The sequence below is a fragment of the Petaurus breviceps genome, unplaced genomic scaffold (assembly GCF_028583685.1).
Source record: "Petaurus breviceps papuanus isolate PSGF00001 unplaced genomic scaffold, PetGlider_PUasm1.0 91133, whole genome shotgun sequence".
In the NCBI taxonomy this organism is placed as follows: domain Eukaryota; kingdom Metazoa; phylum Chordata; class Mammalia; order Diprotodontia; family Petauridae; genus Petaurus; species Petaurus breviceps.
In genome coordinates this window covers 101,109,427-101,136,667 of record NW_027187419.1, presented here as the reverse complement: position 1 = coordinate 101,136,667, position 27,241 = coordinate 101,109,427, and the positions used below count along the sequence as shown (strand labels likewise).

Below are 27,241 nucleotides of genomic sequence, written 5' to 3'. Positions count from 1 at the left end.
CAAATATTTATTGAGTACCTACTGTGTGTAAGACTGGGGCTAGGGATACAAAGGTGACAGTGACCCAGTCTCTGCCCTCAAAGTGCTTCCATTCAACTGAGTAAATATGACATGTATCCAGATAAATATACTCCATAGGTGGGAGTGTGAGAACCAAAGGAAAGAATTGCTATGGGTATTCTGCTTATGTCGCCCCACTCTTAGGATAACAGAACATGGGGGAAATAGAGCCTGATGTCTAAAGATAGCTTTCTTTGGACTCAGAATTGATCCCAGCAGTTTTGCATCTGCTTAATCTCTATTCATTAGACACCTTGGTCCTTTCGATGAGACAGATCTATGCAAGGGAGGCAGTCTGATGCAGTGGACAGAAGGTGGACTCTGGATCCAGAAGACCTTGAAATCCAATCCTATCCCTGACACTACTAATGGGATCTTGGGCAAATCACTTAATTGAACTAGATGGCCTCTGAAATCCCTTTCAGCTCCACATTTATGACCAGATTCTTCCCTTTCCCCAGGTCAGGACCAGGTTAAGACCTAACCATTGATTCCTATGGACTCTGACTGCTTGAGTGGGAATCACCTCTTTAATGGAACAATGAATGTATATCCAGAGTGTAAATGCCAAGATCACCTGGTTTTTAGCAACATATCTTTTGAAGACCCTCTCTCCACATCTAGTGTTGGAGAGTCCTAACTAGTTCCAGTTGCCTTCCCATTTTTCCTGACATTGGACAGCTATGGGAGATAGGAAGAAGTTTCACATACTTCACATACCTGATATACGCTGTTTCCTTTGAGGAAAACAGAACATTCAATGATTCTCTTCTCCCACACTCCAAAAAAACACGACTCAATATCATAACAGATTAGACTTGGCAAAGGAATTTGTTTTGGGTATTCTTAGGCAATTTAATTCTAATTTATTAAATCATTTCTCTGCTCTGTGAATTCATTTGTGTGCTATACATCAGTGGGACATGATGGGTGAAATGAAATTTGCTCAGAAGAATGGAGAAATTTTTAATATGCAATTTCTTTTTTGTTTGTTTTCTAAAATATGTTATTTGTTTGAATTAGCCAAGATTAACCTTCTCACCTCCTTTAACTCCTGCATTGAGAATACAAGAAAAACTAAAGTCATTATAATATGCAATTTTAAGAAATAGGATTGACACCTGGCATGTAAAGAGATACAGATTTCAGATATCAGCAATCAATTGACCTTAAAGTGTTAATTAAGTGGCTACTCTATTCTAGAAACTATGCTAGGTAATAAGGAAATAGAAAAACAAAATTACATAATCTCTCCTCTCCATGACCTTACATCCTAGTTTGAGGCACTCTGTGTGTGTGTGTGTGTGTGTGTGTATACACACACACACATGTATATATATATATATATATATATATATATAATGTGGTGTCTGTGCATGTGGGTATACATGTGTGTGTACGCACACAAACACATATCTATTTCAAGTAAAAATATTTGTCCATAGTCATGTAAGACAAAGCATCACATAATTTCAAACTGATCCAAAGATTTAGAAGAGTGAAACAAGGTCAAATAGAAAATCAGAAAGGTAGTAATAGAAGACAGCATATCATTTGGGTGAATTCCAATACCCAAAACAATAAAGTAGAATCTAGGCCTATTTTTACCCTTAATTTATGTCTCAATAAAGGCAGTTTGTATAGGATAATAAGATTTAGGGCTCGAAGGGATCACAGAAATCAGGCCAGATGCAGAAAATAAGGTCTAGAGAGTTTATGTGGCTTACCTGGGCACTCAGAATTCAAAATTAGATCTTTTGGCTTTACATTTAGAGTTCTTTCCATCATTCTACATTAAATGCCCTGCAATATTATGCTGGATCTCACTGGTGTGAACATTGTCTCCAGCAACTCAAAACTCATGTCTACCCACCCTGTGTGAGACTTTTCCATGTCCTCCCATATATTCACCATGGAGTAAAGGGAGGGAGTCTTCCCTCTTAATTACTTAGGGGATTTCCTTACAATCTCTTTACTTCACATGATAATGTGGAAATTATGTTTAAAATTTCATACCTAACCAGAACCCATTAATTAACCCATAGATTAGAAAAGTTATTGTCCATGAGCCTTAAAAGCAGTAGAGAACAAAATAAAAATGGGTAAATTCTAGTGAAGTTAGAGCTGTCCATCCTCTTCCTGGCAGATCTTTGGTGATGACAGACAAGAGAAACCAAACACTCACCTTTGGGCCTCTCCCCATCTCCTGCCTTCAGGCAAAGACTAGCTAATCTCTATCTTCTCTGCGGCTGCCTAAAGAAAACAGGGAGATGGTTATGCAATGCTGAGCACATCTACAGGATCCTGGCTCTATCCCAGGGTTATAAATAAAGGAGAAAAGTGCATCTGGGGGCAATTGGAGTTTTACGATTGACAATTGTCCAGTCTGACAGCCTCAGAATGGCACAGGGTCTGAGCTGGGTGCAGTTCAGAGCTCAGTTGTCTTCCCAAGCAAAATTGTCTGGATGACACTATCTAGACAACTAATAATTATCTGTCTTTTGGATCTGATAACTTAGATTCACTCTCTTCAGCAGCTGTAACCTGTATAGGGGCTCCAGTATTCACCAGGCTAATCCCTTTCCTTTGACATTGGTGGCAACTGCCCTGGACACAGGAAAACAATGGTATGACATTGCTTCGAAGTCTTGATATATGTATTAGAAAATTGAGGCCATCAGCTCTGGGGAGGGAAGAAAGAAGACAGCAAAGCATTTTATTAACTAGGATCACTGGCCAAATTTATTTTTTAAGCTTAGTTATATGTTGAGCATATAATAGCTGTGTCATCTGGGGAATTAGAAAATACAGTTTTAAATTTTCCCAAAATTCTTCTTCTGGAAAAAAAAAGAAAGATGATTTAAAAAATAACCTCATCACCCACTCTTACCTGTACTCAAAGATCTTCCTAGTAAACAATAGTCTAAAGACATTTTCAGAAACTTTAGGTGAGTTCATAGAGTGAGATAACTGATCCCCTTGATAACCATCAAGAAAGGAAACATCTATGAAAAGGGCATCAATTTCTAGGAATCCTAAGAAACTAAGGCTTCAGAACATGTAGAGGATGGAATCAAGAGCCCACACACACAGGAGCACACACACACACACATTCGCTTTTATACAACTTTTTAAAAAGAGCTTAGCAGGGCCCTTTCTAATCCAACCCCCTCATTTTCTTCAAAATTTTAATGGAGTCAAAACCAAGAAACATTCACACCATCATGATTATTTCCTTTTCAAAATCTTCTTTAAAAAAAAAAAAGATTCCTTTGTGAAGAGGGGAAATCATACCTGAAGCTCCATTTTTCCCCCATCAAGGATCTTGTTTCTCACTCTCCCCTTCTTCGCCCCCTTCAATGAAATTTCCACTCCCCACAGTGTCTCTTTGTCCTCCTACCCTCCCATCACCCAGTTCTTTCCTCCCACCTCCTCGCCCACACTAAACAACAGACAGTAAGTTGGCTGGACTCCCAACTGAGGCAAACGGGAATTTGAAGTGCAAGGATTGGTGGCACCATGCTTTCAGCTGGTTTCTAAAATATGGCCTTCTGGAGCCTTAGAAATTCAAACCTCCTACATCCTTTCATCTCATTTATTGATAGTGATAAAGCCATGGCCACGGGAAGCCCTAGAGTCAAAGCCTGGAGCTTTGTTGCACACTGTGACAAGGTCCCTCTCCTACTAGCCATACTGTTTTCTTCCACCCAGACCTATCCACCAGAAAACTTGCAGTCCTAGAACAGAGTTCCTTTCTTTATAGGCACTATGTTTCACGTTTGTGCACGTTTAAGGCCTATGCATCCACATGTCCTGCAAACAGCACCTTTAGTTAGTAATAGGGAAGAGAGGAGTTTCTTCCTTAGCACTCAAAGAATTTCAGAAGCAAAACTCATATTAAATTCAGCAAACATCTTTAAACTTTTATTTTTATTGATGTCTTTTGTATTGGTGTACATTTATATCATATTTGTTTTTGAATATATTCCTTCTCTCCTTCACCTGCCCAAGAAATAGTTTAAAAGAAAGAGGGAAAAAAATTAACCAACACATCAACTGTGTCTTCAATATTCCACACCCATAGTTCCCATCTTTTGCATCTAAGGGACAGAAGGTATAGAATCATAAGTCTAGAGCTGGAAAGATCAGAAGGGGAAATCTCAGAGACCAGTTTGTCTAATTTCTCCATTTTAACAGAGAAGGAAACTGAGGCACAGAGAAGTAAATGACTTGCTCAAGGATTTACACTAGTAGTGGGTATCACTGATAGGATTTGACCCAGGTCCTCTGATTCCAGAACCTCTGGGGGCCTCTTTCTTCTGTACAATACAGTGCATTTTCTCAACTCTTCTTCAGGTCCCAGCTTGGTCATTATAATTACATATTGTTCCATTTCCTTCTGTTCTCACTCACATTTCACCAAATATTTATTAAGCACCTACTATGTACTAGCCATTAGGCATTTTAAAAAGTTCCTGCCCTCCAGGAGTTTACATTCTATAGGACTAGCAAGGTATGTCACACACAAATTCAGTCTCTTATAAGTTTTTGGATCATTGGATCACAGATATAAAACTAGAAGGAAACTTGGGGATCATTGAGTTCAATCCTCTCATTTTACAGATGAGGAACATAAGGTCATCCAGGTAATAGGTAGCAAAATCAGTTTAAATGATATTAAAAATGTGAAGGAAGAGTTAGAGGGAAAGAGATAGGTGTAATATATCAAGAATTCTGTGCTGACTGCTCCTATTTTCCTCCCAGTCTCTGATCCAAATAGACTCTACTTTTTTCAAGGTATTTAATGAAGACATTTCCCTGTGGCTGTCTGTAAGACGTGGCAGCCAGCTATGAATCAAGCCCAGTAAGCATGACCAGCACAAACTAGTCTTCTCCAGTCCAGGAGTCATGGATTAATGAGTACATAACCACCCCCAAACTCAGCTTTTGCATTTTTCATGTGATCTGGTACAAGACAGGACAGGACAGGACTTTGGAAGTGTCAACTCTTTCTGTCAGTCATAGCCAAGCTGAATTCACAGATAAAAGAATATCACTAGTCTTTTCTTGTAATACATTGCCAGATTTCCCCACAAATGGAAACATGGCTACTTCCTCACAGTTATTTTACACACACACACACAAACACATGTGCATAAGCACACACATACACACACATCTATACAAAGAGAACTATCATTACAGAGGGTAATTGAAAGGAAGGAGAGGCAGCTTCAGACAGTAGATATAGTCAGGCTTAGAGTCAGAAAGACCTGGGTTCAAGTACTATCTGTGAAATCTACTGGCTGTGTGATTCTAGTGGTCAGTTAATCTCCCAGTGCCCTCAGCTATCTCCCCAATGCTATGAATCACAGACAAGACAATATGCACCACTAGAGGGAGTTTCCAATCTAGGCGTTGTCTCCCTCCCCTCCCCCATCGCCCCTCAGTGAAATCACAGGTCCACACAAACAGAAATGAGAACGCACCTGTTTGTACCCGGTGCTATGACAAACCATCATTTTATGCTTTTCCAGGAAGGAAAAAAGCTACGAGACTTTCCCAAACACACCAGATCTTTCTTGGTAAATACATGTGGTCCACAATTGTGTGTTTATATACATGCACACTGGCACACATGCACAAGCGTGCTTAGCACATGGAAGTGGGCATCTATACACAGATAGCAGGTCCTGACCTTGGAATGGAGCCATAGCTCTAAAGCCATTTTTTTTTTACAGTGTGAAAGCCCTTCATCCTTTCCAAGTGGAGGGGAGTTTGGGCACAGAATTTTCCACGACTGACAAAAAGCACTTTATTTTTGCTCTTTTGTTGTAATGGTAGATTTGGAACCCCTTTGCCTTCTGCACAATACACCTCAGAGTTACTTTATGTAACTGCTTTCCATTGTGCTTTCTCCAGCCCCTGGAATAATAAGCCACGATTTGAAAGTCAGAGAAACCTGTAGCTGCTGTGAGCCCAAGTCTTATCGAAGTATCATTACCCAGCCTCTTCCCCAGCTTCTCTAAGAGGCTTCAATTAGAGCAGGCAGCACAGTGCTCCCATTGGATGGCCCCAGGGAGCAGCCGCGAGTGGGCCGCCACATCAAGAGAATGCTAACTCCCTTTGCAGACGGACAACATCGGAGGGGGATTTAGGGAGTTGAGGAAAATGAATAGATAAGAGAAGAACCATTTCTTTTTTATTGGATGATCCTGTAATCATGGTACCTTTTAATCATCCCTTCCATCAGCAGTGAAATAGAAAAGGGAAGTTTTAAAATACACATTAATGCAAAAATTCTCATCGGAAGGGATGGACTATATGGTATACAATGAGCGGACAACAGGCTGTCCCTGGCGTCTAATAAGCCCTCTTCCTCACCCTGGCCTCTTAGGTCCCCAGGTTTCAGCTCATGGCTCCTTTCCTCATGAGTGTTTTCTTCATCCTCTTAATTGCTAGTGCTTTCTTTTTGCTCAACTGAACATGTAAATACTTATCTCTATACGTGATGTGGAAGAAGGACTATTAAAGGGAAGGAGTGAGGTTGTTTGCTTGTTTCTTTTTTAAATCCCTTGTGTCTACCACATACAGTAGGCACTTAATAAATATTTGGGGGGGGTGTTTTGTTTCGTTTGTTTTGTGGTTGTGTTTTACATTAGATAATACTAGACTTGGGAATTTTGGTTGGATAGAAGTAAAGATGGGATCAGTACTGGAAGGGGTCTTAGAGGGCAAATCCAAACCCCTAATTTTACAGTTAAGGCAACTGAGACCCAGAAAGTTCCCAAGGTCATAGAGCTAGTAAGTGTGTGAGATGAGATTTGAACCAAGGTCTTCCTGACTTGAAGTCTAGTGCCCCATCCACTATGCAGACATGGCTCTGACCCATCCTGGGCTAGTTGTCAGCTAGGTGGTGCAGTGGATAGACTGCTGGGCCTGAAGTCAGGGAAGACTCATCTTCCTGGGTTTAGATTTGGCCTCAGACACTTAGTGGACCAACAGCTTCCTGATGTCATGGTCCTCTTTGAGAACAAAGGACAAACAACAGATACTTACTAGCTGTGTGACCCTGGGCAAGTCACTTAACCTCGTTTGCCTCAGTTCTCTCACCTGTAAAAGGAGCTGGAAAAGGAAATGTCAAGCCACTCCAGTATCTTTGTCAAGAAAACTCCAAATGGGGTCACGAAGAGTCAGATATGACTGAATACAACTGAACAACAATAAGGTTGTTAAGTGCTCTCTAGGCAATTCTCTATGACAAAAAGTTGCAGAGAAGGTACCAAACTCCATTGGTAGAGGGAGTTTACTCACCTGGGAGTACAGCAGCAGCCACACTGGCATACTCAGGATGGCTGCTAGCCCAGGTTCTTAGATCTTTTTTACTAAGAAAGAGAGCTGTTCAAAGAGTCAACAATCTTTTAAAATTACATGCATTAGTTCAGGGGGAAAATCAGCACCCTGAACTTCAGAGGAAATCCAGACAAAGAAAATAGAGAAAATACAAGAGAAATAAACACCAACAGACATAGCTTATAACTGTCTGAGAAATAGGCGCACATCCACAGACGGATCCAACTGTCTGACCAACGCAATATACTTATAGTTACCAGAGAGAAAAGCACCAACATCTGGGGTTTTTCAAAGCCAGGGGGCTCCTATTAGCTATTAAGCTACCCAGGGTCTCATCTGGTCAAATCATAAGAACACTCGTCCAATGAGTGAGCCTCAAAACAAAATGCTAACCCCAGAATATATATACCCTTTTTAGAGCCAGAGGGCATCACAACCCTCTTGACTCAGCGCCTAATTAGAAATTAGCAAAAGGTATGAAAGCCTTCCTACAAGCAAGCCTCCCCTAAGGCAGCTTCCCTTAATGGACTCCACATGGGCCTTATTAATGGGAGGGAAAGATCTTGTATCCCATTAACATTACAAGAATTTCCTATACCAATGAAATCCCAGGTCCATTCTCTACCCATATCCCTAAAAGAAAGAGGGAGAAATGTATTTGCAGTTAATTTTCTCCCTAATGATAATTCAATGAAAATCTCAAAAACAAAGGAGTACCCCTACTCCAAACCATGAAGAAAAATGGGCTGCATTTCTAGAGACCAAAATGAAACAGAGATTCAATAATTATTTGTAAAATGGAGGCATTGGACTAGATGCCCACTAAGGCCCCTTCAGCTCTAAATTTATGATCCCATGATCTAGCAAGCATCATCCATTTAGACAAGAAGCTGTGGATTTTCCCCTCTGGAACATTCCTGTTTGTCCATTTAGATCAAATCAACATTAAACTCAATGCCTCAAAATTGTATTAAGTGCCATAGCCCAATGGAAAGAAAACTGACTCTGGAGTCCAAAGACTTGAGTTTGAATCCTGGCTCTGGATAAACTTGGCAAGTCACAAACTTTCTGGGCTCCAGCTTCCCCCTTTGTAGAATAAGGGGGTTACACTTGAGGGACTCTAACCATTCCTTGTGCCTAGAGTCAACAAGACCTAAATTCAAATCTGGTTTTGTATGTTTTCGAGCCATGTGACCCTGGGCAAGTCACTTAACCTCAATCTGCCTCAGTTTCCTCATCTGCAAAATGGAGATAATAATAGTACCTACCCTGCAGGATGGCTGTGAGGATCAAATGAGAAAATAATTGTATAGTATTTAGTGGGGCACCTGCCACAGTAAGTACTATATAAATGTTACCTATTATAATTGTACTATTAGGTGGTGCAGTGGATAGAATGCCAGGTCTGGAGTCAAGAACACTCATCTTCATGCATTCAAATCTGGCCTCAGGAACTTGCCAGCTGTGTGACCCTGAGCAAGTCACTTAACCCTGTTTGCCTCAGTTTCCTCGTATTAAATGAGCTGAAAAAGGATTATGGCAAATTTCTCTAGTATCTTTGCCAAGAAAGGCCCAAATGGGGTCACAAAGAATAGGACACCACTGAAATGACTCGGTAACAAAATATACAAGGTGACCAAATGACAACTTCCTATTAGCTTTGTGTGTAGACACAGCAACAGTATGTCTATTAGGGCTTCCATCTCCAATATTTACTAACTTCGTAACCTTGGACACTCAGTTTCCTCATCTGTAAAATGTCTTCCTTCCGGTCCCTCCCCCCCACCTTCTCCTTTTCTGCCACAATGTTATTCAGTGTTACTGTTAAACAGTTGCCTCTTCAGAAGCTGCTCAGATTAATACAATAAGATCATCAGTTTAGTCCAAGACATTTTGTAACTATTTGCAAAATGAATTCCCATTATCAGCAGATGAAGGCCTCTTTCTTTATCTCTCAGCTCCAGGAACTACAACAGGTGGTCAGCTTCTTCAGCAAGCACATAAGGCTTCTGACCTTTGCTGCACAGTTGTCTATAACTGGCACCAGGAAAGGGGCAACTCCAGCTTTCTTATCATGAGTGCAGAAAGCTCCCCATGGGAGGATCTCCATGTGCTGTACAGATGTGCTTTGGTGAGCAACACTTCTGCTTTTTCTTGAGTCAGCCATAAATCTTTTACTAAAATGACCGTGAAACTTCTTTGTCTGGTGCTTTCCCATTATGAAGTTTAAACCCCTATGCCTTCACAGCACCCATGGGAAGGAAGACCTGAGAGGACAGGAAATTCATGGCTCCTCGGGGCCTGGAACAACCTTTGTCCTAGATGAGGGATCCCCCTCCTTTTTGGGAGTCTTAATGTCATATTATTGATTTCATAAGAGTTGTACACATCTATTCATTAAAAGGGGCCTTTAAGTGATTTGTTTTGAGAATCTAAAGACAGTTTCTCGATTCTCCTGAGTGGGAGACTTACCAGTTGTAAAAAGGACGGGAAGCTGTGGTGCCATTTATATAGAGCTTTGTGAGGCATCGCCCAAGCAGATGCAGCAGCTACTCTGTGTGTCTGCAGCAAGTCAGTCCCCTGTCTTGTTGATTCCGACCAAGAGCAACGTAACCCTGGGAACACTAGACCTCACTATCCAAACTTGCCCAACATTAATATAAGGCCCAAAGCCAAGTTGAGTTGCAAGATAAAATTCTTAGGATCTCATATTTAGAGTGGAAGGGACCTTCGAAGTCAGTTGTGCCAATCCCCTCACTGCACAGAGGAGGAAATTGAGACAAGAAAGGACAAATGACCTGTCAAAGGTCATACAGGTAATACATCCCAGCCCTTTCGTGTAGCATCCCTTTCTTTCCTCAAATATTTGGAGTACAGCTGAGTTGGATGCCTGCTAAACAGGATTTCTCAGTGTATTCCTATTCAAGGACTATGGGGGAAACATTATGTCTGAAATGAAAATCTCCCTTTCTCTTCATCCTAGAGGAGGAGAGAGAACAGAAACCTTAGGAGAGGTGATAACTGACAACAGAAAGTACAAGGTGCCTAAATTACTCTGCAGGCCCTACTGCCACCCTCACCCACCATCACATGGGCAAAGGGAAGTGGGGAGAGAAGGTCAAGATGAAAAGAAGTCATTTTTGACTATTATAAATACCCAAACCAACTACAAAGGACATATGATGGAAGATACCATCTGCATTCAGAGAAAGAAAAAATAAATAGAAGTATGTATACAATGATTTTACACATATATACAGGTTTGTGCCTAGTGGTAAACATCTCTAGACTGGGGGTGAGGGGAGTTAAAAAAAAAAAGAAAAAAATGACATGATAACTTTATCATATATTTAAAAGGAATAGCAAGTTGTACATAATAGATTTGCAGTTCCATCATCTTTTTTTCTATTTTTCTATGATATGGAAATGCCTGTTTTATTTCTTAAGTTCAGAATAAAACAAATTTTTTTAAAAGAAAATTAAAAAAGAGAAATGGGAGAAGAGTAGTCATAGCCATCCATAGTATCTGGACAACAGCTGCTGACATCCCAGTATTTTTTCTCTTTGCTTCACTCTCAAGTCTTGTGTCTTCCTAAGAGAGTGCCAAGATGTATCCCCAGTTTTTACTTATTTACGAGTCTGGGGTTTTGTAATTAATTAATTTTTAGTTTTCAACATTCATTTCTATAAGAGTTTGAGTTCTAAATTTTCTTCCCCTTTCTCTCCTCTCCCCTCCCCAAGACAGCATGCAATCTGATATAAGCTCTACATACACATTCATGTTAAACATATTTTCACATTAGTTATTTAGTAAAGAAGAATTCGAACCAATGGGAGGAACCACAAGAAGGAAGAAACGAAAAGAGAGAGAGAGCAAATAGTATGCTTCAATCTGTATTCAGATTCTGTAATTCTTTCTCTGGATGTGAACAGCATTTTCCAACATGAGCCTTTTGGAATTGTCTTAGATCCTTGCATTGCTAAGAAGAGCTAAGTCTATCAAAGTTAGTCATCACACAATGTTACTGTTGCTGTGTACAATGTTCTCCTGGTTCTGCTCACTTCACTCATCATCAGTTCATGCAAGTCTTTCCAGGCTTTTCTGAAGTCCATCTGTTCATCATTTCTTATGGAACAATAGCTTTCCATAACTTTAATATACCACAACTTATTCAGCCATTCCCCAATTGATGGGCATCCCTCCAATTTCCAGTTCTTTGCCACCACAAAAGAGCTTCTATAAATATTTTTGTGCGTGTGGGTACTTTTCCTATTTTTATGATCTCTTTGGGGCACAGACCTAGTAGTGGTATAGCTGGATCAAAGGATATGCACAGTTTTATAGCCCTTTGGGCATAGATCCAGATTGCTCTCCAGAATGGTTGGATCAGTTCACACAAGAGTTTGTTTTCTATAAGTCTTTTTATCATTTATTTTAAAAAGAAACCTGTTTTTCTAATATAGCATTGTTATTCATTTCAGTACTGATCACGTGTGTGCCCTTGGAGGTTACGTTGAAGAGGTAAGGTGGGGATGGATGGTAAATCATATAGAAGAGAGTAAATAGGACATGTTATACTGTGATACATATTCTCGAAAGAGAGAGATATAATTTGTCTTTCACCAGGACTACCAGTTGGGGATTTGAATTGAATAAAATAGATTTTAGTTATTCATATTTGTATAGCCTACCAAAGTAGACAATATGTGGACGCCAGTATCCTCTGGGCAGAAGTCTGAGGTTAGAAATCCTGCTGGGAGGAAAAGAAAAAAGAGAGTTGTTTTAGACCCTTTATATTTTTCCCATTGTCCATCATCATTTAAGAAAATTCCTCCCCTATGGGATAAATGCAAAGATGATGACTAGAAAGTTAAATCTGAAAGGAGTTGAGAACAAAGAGCAAAGCCCACATGAGGGTGGGGGGCCAGCCAAGAGGGAATAACTGGTATACTCACCAAGCTTTTGCCCTTTAACCCATATACTTCTAGAAGCATAACACTACCAAAGCTAGACTAATTTTACAGATGGGAAAACTGAGGCCCAGGATGGGGGAGTGACCTGCTCAAGATCACACAGGCTTTATGTAGACCAAAGGTGGAATTCGAACCCAGTTTCACTGACTCCAAGTCTAGATCATTCTCAACTCCCCACAAACTGATTTTCTATTATGTTTGCCCAACCATAACCACTCCTTTGTACTGACGTAACTGAAGTAAAATTAATAATCCTAATATTGCTTAGTAAGAATAGATTTAAAGAGAAAGGGAAGTAGCTTACCTGAAAGGCCACAGTAAAGCCTATTGAATTGCCTTTTCCTATTTGTATTCCTCTGCAAGGAAGGAACATTTCTGTTCCCCTGAGATACAGCATTACTCTGGGCAGTGTAAGAGATAAACTAAGTAATTCTTATTTTCCAGTTCTCCTTTTGCTAGATTCCAAGAGGATCACCACACTTCTGTCTACACCTGTCATTACATCACCCATCTTTCTTTCGACAACCAGTACTTTCCTAACATTTTCAGATTTCCATATTTATGGGTGATTTTTCATTGAACACATTAATGACGGTGGCTTTCCTGAAGCCATTTCCACTAATGAGACCATTTGGTTTCATTGATGACATATCTGAAATCACATTTTAGAATGATTTCATTCTTAAAACATTTCCTGTAGACAACTAAAAGTAAACTCTTACTTTTTGTTAACCAGACCAGAACCTGCCTCTAACCTGTGAATGGCTAGAGCCAAACAAAGCAGGCCAGAGGCATGTGTGTCAGGAATCAAGTAGTGGTTTAATTAATTTCAGAATGAAGAAAATGCTTACAAGTGAAGCCCCCCTAAGTATGACAACTTAATTTGCTGTGGCAGTGGTAGGGCTTATATACATGAAAACTACAAAGGGACTGAACCACAGCACAATCATTCTTGGGTCTTACGTAGCCATTCCCTTGGTTGACATTTCTTGGGACAATACAGGCATTCTTGGGTCCCATGGGAACAGCACCTAAGTTGTGTAAGGATTGTTGGGCCTTGTGACCATTCAGTGGGTAGTACAGAACCAGAGTTAGCATGGCAGGAACAGGAGTACAGTACCTAGTTAGGTTCATTTGGCAGTTACAAGAAAAAGGGAGTGTGATGGATGGTTTTAGGCTGCAGCATGTCACCTACTTCTGGCTCTTAAGTTGCTGGGAAATAGGGGGAGCTCCGTCAAATCTAAACAGTTCTTGTTTAATATGAAAAACATAAATCCGTCAGTCAACACCTGATGCTGGTCAAGACGACACACTTTGCCGGAGCATGAGATCGTCCAGAGCACAAAGGATTGTTGTTATGCCAAACTCAGGGCACAGCCTGCTTATTGGGTCTTAGCTCTGAAAAACAGGATGTCTCCAAATATCTTGACAATTTGTAGAGTGCATTAAAGTTTTCAAATCATATATGTATATATATATATGTGTGTGTGTGTGTGTGTGTGTGTATTATCTCATTTGATTTTCATCATAACCCTATAAAATATATAGAGCTAATAGTTTACAGATGAGAAAACAGGCCCCAAGAGATCAAGTGATTTGGCTAAGGCCACATTACAAGTGGCAGAGCTAGGCCTAGAACCCAGGTCTTTGAATGTACAGTCTAATATTCTTCCCATTAGACTATACACTGGGCATAGTCTATAATATATGCATTCTCTTTAATGTCAAAGTCCCATTTTGACTTTTACCCTAGTTTCATCTTTACTGAAGTCCCTAATATTTTTCCTTAGATCTATGGATTTCTCTCCACTCACTACAACTTCATTAAAATTTCATCTAAAGCCAAAGTAACTGCTGCAAGCTAAGGGATACTAAAACTGACTTAAAACAATATCCCCAAGAGAACTGATCAGATGTGATGTGATATGATCCAGAAAGCTTCTGTCTTTGCTCTGAGATGCCCTGATATGTGAAAGACAAAGACCACTCCTATTATATTACATGGAGTTACAAATGCTTGGCATAAGTTGGAGGTGCTAAGGTTGGAGGGTGGCCTTTCACTGGACTATTGACTTCCTTTTGTTCCTGCCATAGCCCAAAGATTTACCACCTGAAGTTAAATCACTTCCCTAAGCTATATCTTTGATTGACCCCATCTACCCTCAGATATCTCAAGTCAAGCCTATGCCTTCCCTTGTGAGTTAAACAGCACTTTTAGTAAGGGCAAATTGCTTTCATAAGGGGTGTAGGGGTATTCTGGAAGACTAACACTTCTGGTGTGAGGAGTACTGAGCCCTTTTCAGTGCTGCTCTTCTACCTTTGGTCCCTACAATTCACCCAACTCTCATTTGTGACTCCAAGAAGCTATAGCACACACCGAGGTAAGCCATCTCAGCAGAGGGCCTAAACTAGGTTGGGGGAACCCATGAGGCCTCAAACTTGTCAGTGAGTTAGGAGACCATCTACCCCAAGTATGTGAAGATTTCCCCCAGCTAAATGGGTGATTGAGAATAATTTGTTCCAATAGCCAGGAAGGCCACTGAAGCAGGTGCTATAGAGTGCTTAGAGCTTGGTCAGGCATTGAAGACACCAAGGTCATCCACTGCATCCTGGCCCATAGACAGTCCTCTTGACTTTCTTTTGTCTTGCCACTGGACTTTGATGACTCAGGAAGACAGAGTGAGGTTGATGACTTTGTTCAACTCTGCCTCACTTAAATCCAATTCACACATAAGTCAAGACATTACCTAAGATGTCATTAGTCTTTTTTAAAAATAAAGAACAAAAAAACATTGTTTTCAGCATCACTGGCTGATCTTCCTCTTCTGGGAGACTTTCTCTAAGTCTCCAAAGCAACTACAAATGAATGGGGACACAGGGAAAAGAATAATCACGAATTAAAATTCCATCTCAGGTGGGAAGCCCCAACCATAGTCCCCGCTCTTGGAAAGGAGTGGAAAGATGGGAGGAGTAGGAAGTTGTTTGCTTGTGGTATAACCTGCTATCCCAAAGGGTATCCTCCTCTAGGCAACCTATCCTGGTGATGAGAAATGGGGCTCCAGTGGGGAAGATGGAAGATTATGCTTCAGGTTGATTCTATAGGACATCACATCATCATCCCTGGGATCTCCTCTGACACACTCCGTGTGCTGGTCCAAAGCATCACAGGGCTGAGATTAGACCCCATACAGACACACTCAAGAGGGATGCAGCCATACCCCCAAGTCACTGCCTGCCTCTTACACAGCCTTAGCCAAAATCATGTAAACAAAGAGTGAGGGGGAAGGATAAAGAAAACCCAGACCTCACCTGCCAAATAGAGCCCTAGTTAATCATTTGCTCCCTCACTATCCCACACACTACATCCTTTACTTCTCAAAAGATGGGCTTGTTTGACTGGGCTTTAAGGTACAATGCACCTAGCTTAATACCCGTTCTGGTTCCCCTGACCCAGGTTCAGAGAGAACCTACAGAACTCACTTCTGATACATGGCCCCAACTGTGGTCCTCTGCTTCCCCCTTCCCTTCCCTGCCACCCCATGACTGACACTTTCATTATTTCTACTCTTAACGAGGATATGGAGCTATGAAGGCTGGCATATCACCAGTTACCTTTCCTCAGCATTACCACCTTCTTTCATTTAAGTGTGAGATGATGTTCTCCTCACTGGAAAATTCATAAACAAACAAGTATTCAGCACCTCTGTGGGGCCTGAAGGATGGTAGGCACTAAGGGGAGTGGGGGAGGGGAGATACAAGGGAAACAAAATGTGGTCTCGGCCTTCAAGGAACTTCTATCGAATCGAGGAAGTTAGAATCTTACACATGAAATAAAGAGCAATGCGCGCAGCATATGTGTCATTCTCCTGTTCAAAAAACCCTAATGTTTTTTCAGTTTCCGCTCTAAATACCCTTCCATGACCAGGTTTTCCTATCCCTTAAAAAATGTCCCTTAATCATTCCTGTTCTATTAATCTCTCTTCTCCCTTTCACTGCCAAACTTTTTTTTTTTTTTTTGCTTTTTTTTGGTAGGGCAATTGGGGTTAAGTAACTTGCCCAAGGTTACATGGCTAGTTTTGTGTGTGTGTGTGTGTGGGTGGGTGGGTGTTAAGTGTCTGAGGCCAGAACTGAACTTGGGCCCTCCTGACTCCGGGGGCAGCGTTTTACTCACTGCGCCACCTAGCTGCCCCCACTGCCAAACTTCTTGAAAGAAACATCTACATTTGCTGCCTCCCCTTTCTCATCGACCATTCACACAATCCCTTTCAATCTGGCTTCCATCCCCACTACTCTCCTGAAACTGTTCTCTCTCTAAAGTGGCTGATGACCTCCTAATTGCTGAATTCAATGGCCTCTTCTCAGTCCTCATCCTCCTATTACCTATCTCCAGGCCTGAAGCACCTCTTATGTTTTCCTCAGTTTTTCAAGGATCACTAGCTATGGCTTAACAATTACATGTGTGAGTTTTCTCAGTATGCTGGGAAGAAATTCATTCAGTCTGGCTGATTTGTGCTTATTGAGGGCAGATACGTGCTCTTATCCTCTCTTCACATATCTTGGGAATCCGGGCCCTTAAACCATTTTTGATTTGTCTTTGCCAAACCAAAAACAATTCTCCTTGGAAGAGAAAATCTTGGGAGAAAATATGGTGAATCAAATAAGAAAGTAGGAAATGTATTTGGAGGACAGTGAATAAACCAGTTTGGCTAAAGGTGAATATTCAGGAAGGGAAGCAGTAGGAGGTAGAGCTAAAAGGATAAGATAGATCAAGACAGTAAAATGTCTTAAATTCAACCACCATTTTGTCTTTATTATAAGCCTACTATATGCAAAGCAGTGGCTCTTGGAGATGAAAGAGAAATAATAGATGACATGAATCTAGCACTTAAATAAATTACCGTCTTTGTTCCTCCCAACAATGTAATGAAGTGGGGACTGCAATATTATTATCATGCCCATTTTACAGAGGAAGAAACTGAGTCTCATCAGAGAGGTTAAGTAATTTGCCCATGGTCACAGAGCTAATAAGTTTCAGAGCTAAGACTTGAATGCAGGTCTCTCTTAGCTCCAAATTATTCTATTATACCACTACCCTCAACAAGCTTACATTCTAGTAGGAGAGATAAAAACATAGACTCAAATAACTAAAATTTGATAAGTGTATAAAATAGGTATAGGGGCAGCTAGGTGGCACAGTGAGTAAAGTGCCAGCCCTGGAATCAGGAGGACCTGGGTTCAAATCTGGCCTCAGACACTTAACATTTACTAGCTGTGTGACCTTGAGCAAGTCACTTAACCCCAGTTACCCTGCCTTCCTCCCTCCAAAAAAGAAAAAAAGAGGTACAAAAAGTGCTATCACAGAGGAATGAATCCATCTGGGGCAACCAAAGGAGATTTCATGGAGCAGGTGGCATTTGTGGGGACCTGAAAAAATGAATCAATTTCAACAGGTAGACATGGGCAGTACATGAGGGAAGAAAACCTTGAGCAAAAGCATGAAGGTGGAAAACTCATGAAATGGTCCTGTCTTGTTACACCAACTAGGTTCTAAGATCCTTGAGGGCAGAGCCCATGTTGTAATATTCAATCACTAACTTTCTGATGATTTTTAAAAAATCATTTTACTAAGTGCTTTCACATTTATGATTGTAATGTAATGCCAAGCAAAGGCAACTTCCCAACATTCAAAATACCAGCATAGGTGCTCTCCATTTTATTCGATGACAAATTAAGAACAGAGAGAATCAACATATAGCATAATTCAAAATACAGCATTTACCAAGCGTCATTTAGTCAAGTACTACCCCACCCCTGAACATTACATTCATTTAATCAATCACAAAGTCCCTCTTCTAAATACTACTCCACCCCTAGGCTGTACATTCATTTAGTCCATCACAAAGCCCCTGTTCTCAAATGGAGATTAGTTTCCAATCATAAGTAAAGTACATTCATTTGTTCAATCACAGAGCACAAAAAGGTAAAAAGTTCCCCACCCTTGGATCACAATTGAATCTACCCCAGAGTTACAACAAGCTTAAGCACAGCATTTAATACCCAAATGGAGGTCTTTTCTTCATCTTACATGAGGCAAGTTCCCAGCAATCTTTGTTCCTGGGGAGACAAAGTTTAGCAAGGCCACAAGATACATTGCCAGTCTCTTTATTAATTCATTCTCTGTCTGCAGAACAGTCCTAGGGCCCCTGAAAACATTAGCAAAACCCTCTTCCAGGATTTCTGTAAACATCCCGTGTTTCCCCGATAATAAGACACTGTCTTATTATTTTTTTTGGACAGAAAAACACCAGAGGGCTTATTTTCAGGGGAAGGCTTATTTTAATGAACATTGACAGCAATTTTAATAAACAGGTAAATGTGAACAAAAAAATGTACCTTTATTCAATAAGCAAATCGCTGGGGAAGAACAGGATGACGCGCTCACTGCTACAGCTCTGATTGGATGCAGCTCAAACGCATGGCATGCGTTTCACCCATGGGGGGGGGAACGGTGCATACAGAGGGTACTGTAATGTAGCGTGTAGCGCAGGGGATCACCTTCACTACAGTAGCAATCTCAATAGGGCTTATTTTCGGGGGAGGGCTTATTTTAGAGGAATCTTACACAGTAAGGGGAGGGCTTATTTTCAGGATAGGTCTTATTATCGGGGAAACATGGTACAACAAGAAAATCCTTCTTCAGGGCTTCTGAACCAACAGAAAGGTTCCCAGACCCCTGCAACAACAGCACTGCCTTTCACCAGTGTACAGATCTGGCAAAACAACATCAAAACAGACAGACAAAGTACCAGCATAACAGCTATGTCTCTTCAGTCCTTGGCAGCTCTGGGTGGCAGCTCTCAAAAGTCCTGGGCAATTCAAAGTGGCCCTCAGCTATCCTCTCAGTCTCTCTCTTCCTCCAAGGTGCTGCTTCCAAAAAGTTCTTGTGCCTCTCTCTTGTGTCCCTCCAAATCTATATTACCAGCTCCTCCCAGTTCAGCCCTCTCTTTTCACGTCAACAAGTCCATCCCACAAGTGGGATTCACAAGCTCTGGGTTTTAACACAATCAATTTGAAAACCAAGCCAATACAGGGGGATCTTTAAATTCAATTCATATTGCAATGATTTTCTTTGGTCCTCACAACAATCCTGTGAGCTATAGGTAAGACATCTATTATTTTTCCCATTTTTGTTTTGTTTTGTTTTTTTGGAGGGGGGAATGCAGGGCAATTGGGGTTAAGTGACCTGCCCAAGCACACACAGCTAGTAAGTGTTAAGTGTCTGAGGTCAAATTTGAACTCAGGTCCTCCTGACTCCAGGGCCAGTGCTCTATTCACTGCGCCACCTAACTGACCCTATTTTTCCCATTTTATGGATAAGGAAACTGAGGCTCAGAAAGGCTAAATAACATGATTGGTAAGTAAAGGATCCAGGACTAGAAACTAGGTCTTTTAACTCCTTATGCTGTACTCTTTTCTCCAAGCCACTTTGTCTTGATCATATTTTTCTGCTTAACCCCACCAAGCTTGTATGGTGCCTTGAACAAAGGAAGTGTTTGATAAGTACTAGATGTGTTGTTTTTTTCTTTTACTTTAGTTAAGTATAGTGTAGACCAGGGATGGGAAACTGGCACCTCAAGGCCACATGTGGCTCTCTAGGTCCACAAGTATGGCCCCTGAATCCAAACTCCACAGAACAAGAGGGCCACACATGACCTTGAGGCTGCAGATTCTCCACCCCAGGTAGTCTGTAAGTGCTCAGATATGAGAAAAATAGGCTCCACTACTAGACTGTAAGCACCATGAGGACAGGCACCCCCTCTTATCTAATATTTGTACCTCTTTCAGACCCTAATCCGATGTTGCTTACACACAGTAGGAGCCTAGTATATGTTTGTTAGGTGGAATTGTATTGAAGTGAAATAAAGTGAACAGAATTCAACATACTGATAAGCACAGTAGATATGGTGACAGGTGGGCTTATTTTTTTATTAATTCATTTGTTTCAGTCATATCTTACTCTCTGTGACCCCATTTGGGGTTTTCTTGGCAGAGCCGCTTGTCATTTCCTTCTCCATGTCATTTTACAGATGAGGAAACTGAGGCAAACAGGGTTAAGTGACTTACTTGCCAGTGTTCAAATTCCAGATCTGCTACATACTTCTTTCTGCCCTAGGCAACTAAATGGCATAGGGGATAGAGCACTGGAATCCAGAGGACTTAAGTTCAAGTCCAATCTCAGATACTTACTAGCTATGTAACCCCGGTAAGCTACTTAATATTTCTCTGTCTCAGTTTCCTCAACTCTAAAATGCACCTACTTCCCAGGATTGTATTATAGACATACATAATATACATATATGTGTGTGCACATGTGTGTATATATGTATATTATATACATACATGTACACACATACAGACAGACATGTCAGATTCAGTTTGGGGGGCTAGAAATTTCCAGGTGCCATCCTGCAGAGGGAGACTATGGAGTTAATTTCTTGTAATGTGTCTTGAAAACATAAACTTTTGAAGAGGGAAAAAATTATAAATGAGGGCCAGATGAAATGATATTTGTAAAGTACTTAGCCCAGGACCTGTCTACATAGCAAACACTCAATAAATGCTTATTTCCTTTCTTCTTTCCTCAATTTCTTCATCAATGAAAGAGGGATTTAAACTAGATAACCTCAAAGTCCCTTTTAGTTCTACATCCTATAAAAGCTCTGAATTGAATTGAGTCTAAGAGATAGGATTGTGGTACAGTAGAAAGAGCACTAAATTTGGAATAAGGAAAGACATGAGTGTAAGTTCTGTTTCTGAGCAAACCTGTAACTAGGACAGAGTGACTGGGATTTCATCCCAGGGTACTAATATTTAGAGGGTGTTGGAAGCACTTGTGCTATTTTGGAAACATAGAAATAACTGATTTTAACACCTGGTCTGTGAGAATAATTAATTAAAATAGGAAGCAACCAGCTTTGAGTTTCTCCCTCAGTGGCTGCACCCCCAGGTAAACTCGTCCCTGGACCAGTCTAACTCTGCTCTCTACCAGTAGCCTCCCAATGTCCCAGAGTCTCCACCCACAGGAGAGAGAGTTAATACATATACAGTTTAGAAATAACAATAGTACTCCCTGAAATATAAATGCATTTCAAGGGAATGTTAATGAAAATACATTGTAGGAAGCTATGTATTAATTAGAAAGCTAAAGACTTTTTTTAAAAATTAGTCAACTTCATCATATGCATGTTACAAAAAGCTGACAATCATGAAGGGAATAAATTAATAGCTGTAATATACATCTCACATATGGGATTTTTCCCTCTTCAAACGTTTATTTTTTCAAGACACATTGCAAGAAACTAACTCCATAGTCTCCCTTTGCAGGTTAGCACCTTGGAATTCCTAGTCCCCAAAACAGAATCTGACTTTAAAAAATTAATTAGCTTTTACCTCTTATGCTACTTGCCCCAGAAGCCAAAAGTGCTAGTTACTGCTCTCCCACTGACATTTACTAATTTTGTGACCACCAGCAAATGTCATTGGCAGCTAGGTGGTGCTAAGCAGGGAGGGTGTTAGACCTGGAGTCAGGAAGACCTGAGTGGCTTAGACAGTTACTGACCTGGGCAAGACACTTAACCTTTGTCTGTGTCAGTTTTCTTATCTGTAAAATGAGTATAATAATAATTCTTGTCTTGTTCAGTCATGTCTAACTCTTCATGACCCCATTTACCATTTCCTTCTCCAGTTCATTTTATAGGTAAGGAACTGAGGCAAACAGGGTTAAGTGACTTGCCTAGGGTCACACAGCTAGTAAGTGTCTGAGGCCAGACTTGAACTCGGGAAGATGAACCTACCTGACTCCAGACTTGGCACTATAGAGATTCAACACCACCTAGCTGTCCAAATAATGATAGTATTAACCTCATGGTATTGTTATGAGATCAAACCAGATAATATTTGTAAAGTACCTTACAAACCTTAGGAAAGTATATAATTGTTACTTATTTTTATTATTAAACCACAACCTCAGTTTCATCATCTGGAAGATAGAGATAATCATACCTATAGAACCAATCACATGGTTGTTGTGTGCTTTGAATGAGATAATGCATGCAAAATGCTTTATAAATCTTAAGACAACTCTTTGAATTCAATCGAAGAAATCCAGTCACCATGGGCTTCACTGAAGGAGTTGGATAGGCAGGCCTTTGGCCTCTACAAACAGTATTAGCTCACTGCACTCGTCCTGACTTTCAGATCTTCTCTCTCTCTAGCTATTCCTCTGCACATACAGGCCTTGTGGCTTACTCCTTCCATCATCTGGGGTGGTGGTTCTCTCTCTGAGATTGTTTAATTGCCAGCAAAAACATAAAGCTGAGGGTCAGCAGCAGGAAACTCTGTGGGAATGCAACCCACGGTCCTTCTGACCTCACACAGTGCATCTGACAGCTGAAATGCCAATCACCTCTCCAAAGTAATGTTCTTCACCATGATATTGGTCTAGCTGACCACCGTGAGCATAGAAAGTGATACCAGGAAAGAATCAGGTCAAGGCTATTTCCTCAAAGTCACTTTGACAGCATTTCACAATTTATTGCCTTGAGAACTACCATCCTACCAAAAAAATTATATATACATATGTTCATTATGTATGTGTGTATGCGTGTGTGTGTGTGTGTGTGTGTATGGAGAGAGAGAGAGAGAAAAGAAAAGGAGGGGGAAAGATACAGACACATAGAATGAGAGATAAAGAGGGAGAAAAGAAACCTAGACCTCCCACTACCACCCTTCAGGTTTTACTTAAGTTTAGAAAAAAAAAAAGAAAAAGTTAGTGAGAGTTATATAAACAGATATGTTTATGATGCTTTGGTCTTTAGTTAACAACTTCCCATAAAAGAACAATTACATTGAATCATCAGGATAGCTGGAACCTTGGAACATTCCCACCCTAGTCTATTCCCCTACCTAAAGACCAGAATATATAACCCAGGTTAATGAGAACCTACCCTGAGTACAAAGCCTAACCACAGCCACTCTCTGAAAATTCAAAGACCCACACAAAAGAATTATCCAGACCAGGAGTTCTTAACCTTTCTTTTGTTAGGGACCCCTCTGACAGTCTGGTGAAGCCCATGTCCCCTGCTTCTAAGAATAATGTTTTTAAAATACACAAAACTAAAATATAGAGAATTACCAAAAAAAAAAAACCAATGATATTAAAATACAGTTTATATATATATATATATATATATATATATACATATAAATTTTTTTAAGTCCATGGACCCCCAGGTTAAGAACCTCTGATCTAAGCCAAGACTCTTTAGCTCTAAAATGGTCACTCATATTAACCATTATGTGCAAAGTACCTTGCTAGGTCATATTTCTCTTACTAAACAAATAATAATTATAACACATAGCTCCTCCTAGTTCCAAGATGCTTTACATAAATTATCTCATTCAATCCTGTTTAGGAATGCTTATCCCATTTTCAGGTTCCTTAGATTCAGAAAAGTCACATGGTTCATACACTATCACATAGGAGACAACAGTGCCAAGCCTGGAACCCAGGTCTCTCAATTCCAAATCCAGCACTTTTTCTTGCTACCTCAGTGGAGAATGGAAAGATATTCACAGATTAGATCATCCTTGCATTCGATCAGTCATTGAATAACATCCCTCCTGAAGTACCACAGGGACCCAGGGGTAGGGAGGAAGGGAATGTGAGTTCTCTAATCTGTATTCTGAGCACAGAATGCCTAACATCAAGGTGTGTGCAAAGGTCATGTTAAGACACTGTGTGCATGGAAGAGGCCACTGAACATTTCCAACTTGCTATATCACTGATTTGAGGGAGGGGGCTAGGGGCTGAGAGCTACTATAATTAATTCCACAAAAAGCATTTCTTCTGTTCTATCAGCCTTTCCACTAATTCATCCCTGTCTGAGAGATAATTACAAGATCACCTGGGATGTCAAGAACCCAAGACAATTCCCCACAAGCCAGCCAAATGAGGGAAATGTGGATGGAGCCATGTGTGAAGCCAGAACCAGCCAGAAGCCAAGACCTCTAACTTGAACAGTCCAAATCCAAATGTGCTGGTACAGAAAAGATTACTGCCTGCAGCAAAACACCCTGGAAGAGGCAGGCTTAACTATTACTGCGCAAATGAAGCAGACCTCACTGAGAGGACTGAGTCATAAGGAGGCTGCTTAGGTTGCTAGTACTTGGCTGCTCCTGGAAAAGGAGGGAGGGCCAGACCCCATCTTCTTGTCTCCGTCTTCCCAGTCTCCCTTCCCCCAGTCTTCGCAACTGCTTGCATACCATTTAGGTGGGAAACCAAGGCAAGGGGTTGTGGTGGTGATGAGCCAAGCGGCTGCCGAATTATTACATTACAACTATTGTATGCTTGTCTGGATTCCTTATCCTGAAGGATTAAGATGAACCAGATGGGTGGAATACATAAAATCCACCCTCCACCCCCCACCTTTTGGCAAGACATTCTCAGGGCATTTTTAAATACACAAAACACTCTGTATAGCCATGTTGAAAAGATTTATTTATTGTGGTTAGAAGAGTCCTGTGATTTACAGCATACTGTATGACCGAGGTCACTGGCAGCTCCTGACAAACAGCATGGCATCCTCAGGGGGCTAAGGAGTCACATTTGGATCCTCCTTTGTCATGTTTCAAGGTCAAATGAAGGGGGGAAAGGTGCCTGCCATCAATTGGGGAAGAGGGAAGTAGGAATTTTGGCTAAGTCAGGAGAAATTCACCTGCCCTGCTGCTCCTCCCCACCACAAATCCAAAGAAATGGGAATGGACAATTCAAGGGCTAGACCCAAAAATGGAGCCCCAAGTACTCTGTGAGGGGGAGGGGACAGGTGATCTTTCTGCCACAAGTGGAAGCAAAGAAGTTATCTATTATCTATAATCTAAGATATCCCTTACAATTCTAACATTCTGATTCTAAGGTGAAAAATTTAAAGGGATCAGAGATGGTCAAAAGCAAGTGAAGGGGTATACAGACAACATTTGGGGAGCTCCTAATCCAGGACCTATGACATTAATCTCAACTCACCCCTGAATAAAGTCCTTAGAACAGTGGCTGACTTCCATAGCACAGAATAAGAAGCATCTTTGCACAGCAATTCTATTTGTTCAGGCACAAATGGACATGAATAGACTAGACTAAACAAAATTGCAAAATCCCTGAAGGAGGTCTTTAGCTTATTTGTTCTTTCCTGATTCCTAAACATGAGTATATCTATCTATCTATCTATCTATCTATCTATCTATCTATCTATCTATCTATCTATCTATGTGTGTGTGTGTTTATGTACACATACATACATACACACATATATGCATAGATAGTGTGTGTATATAGGAAGCATTTATTTAGTGTTTTAAGGTATGCAAAGTGCTTTATATAGATTAACTCATTTTGTCCTTACGGCAAACCCTGGGAGGTAATTACTATTATTATTCCCATTTTTTTAAATGAGAAAACAGGTTGGGAGGGACAAAGTAGCTTGCCTAAAGTCACATAGCTAGAAAGTTTTTGAAGTAGGATTTGAACTGAGGTCTTCCTGATTCCAAGTGCAGTGCCCAATCCATTGTGATTTTTTTTTCATTTTTTTTTTCCTCCATAGCATTATCTGATGCAGAGTAGTCCACATCCCACCCTAGCCCATCCCTACTAGCTCTAGTGGGAAACTTCCTATCTCACTAGAACAAGGAAAGATCTAATGGTGTTTGTGTTTTTCCACCATAGTATTTTATTTTTTCCAATTACTGCAAAGATAGTTTTCAACATTTACTTTTACAAGATTTTGAGTTCCAATTTTTTTCTCTCCCCTCCCCAAGATGGCATGCAATCTGATATAGGCTATACATGTACAATCATATTAAACATATTTCCACATTAGTCAGTCATGTTGTGAAAAAAGAATCAGAACAAAAGGAAAAAAACACAAGAAATAAAGAGAGAGAGAGAAAATAGTAAGCTTCAGTCTGTACTCAGACTCCACATTTCTTTCTCTGGATGTGGACAGCACTTTCTCCATCATGAGTCCCTTGGAATTGTCTTAAATCCTTGCATTGCTGGGAAGAGCTAAGTCTATCAAAGTCAGTCATCACACAATGTGGCTGTTACTATATACAATGTTCTCCTGGTTCTGCTCACTTCATTCAGCATCAGTTCATGCAAGTCTTTCCAGGTTTTTCTGAAAATCTGCCTGAGCATTTATGTTTTAACTGAAACTCATTCATATCAATTTGCCTCCTCTCCCAGGAGTTTTCATTTTTTGAGCCTTTTATCTACAATTGAGAAATGAAAGATTTTATTTCTTTTAACTTTGAGCATAAACTCAGAATGTTGGATTTGGAAAAACTGTAGAGATAACTAATCCAGCCCTATCATTTTAAAGATGAGGCAACTGATGCCCAGAGAATTTAAGAAGAAACTCAGATGAGAGGTTTCTTCTGTAAGTCAATAGGAAATGCACAGTAGACTTTAGGATCCAGTGGCAAAGCAGATGGGGTCTAGTTCAGAAGGAATAAAAAAAAGGCTATCTGAGATAGGCAAATCCCTCCCCTTTTTATCTTCCTCACTTAGCCCCAACTTTTCTTCACTTTCATCTTTCTCCTCCAAGACTCCCATATGCCACAGATTCAGCCCATTCTTATTGTGCTCTCTCTCCTCCCTAAAATCACGGATCTTGGCAGTATCTCTCCTCCAGATACCCTACATAAAAGTGATCATGATCTCCTCCCAGCTAGACTCAATAGGCAATAGTCTCATGACTCTGATTCTTTGCATTCTTAATCCCTTTTAAGGATAACCAATAAG

The 27,241-nt window shown here is 40.5% G+C and overlaps 1 long non-coding RNA gene across 2 annotated transcripts in view; it reads right to left on the bottom strand.

Moving 5' to 3' along the window:
* Positions 1–27,241, bottom strand: part of LOC138155576 (uncharacterized) — a 76,618-nt gene that overhangs the window by 29,144 nt on the left and 20,233 nt on the right. The window contains exons 1-2 of one of the 2 annotated variants that reach the window (XR_011166875.1): positions 3,355–3,479; positions 2,246–2,313 (exon numbers count right to left, since the gene is read on the bottom strand). This is a non-coding gene — a long non-coding RNA (uncharacterized lncRNA). Of the gene's footprint in view, positions 1–2,245; positions 2,314–3,354; positions 3,480–27,241 lie in introns of those variants that run through there. The other variant, XR_011166874.1, reaches the window with a different exon arrangement.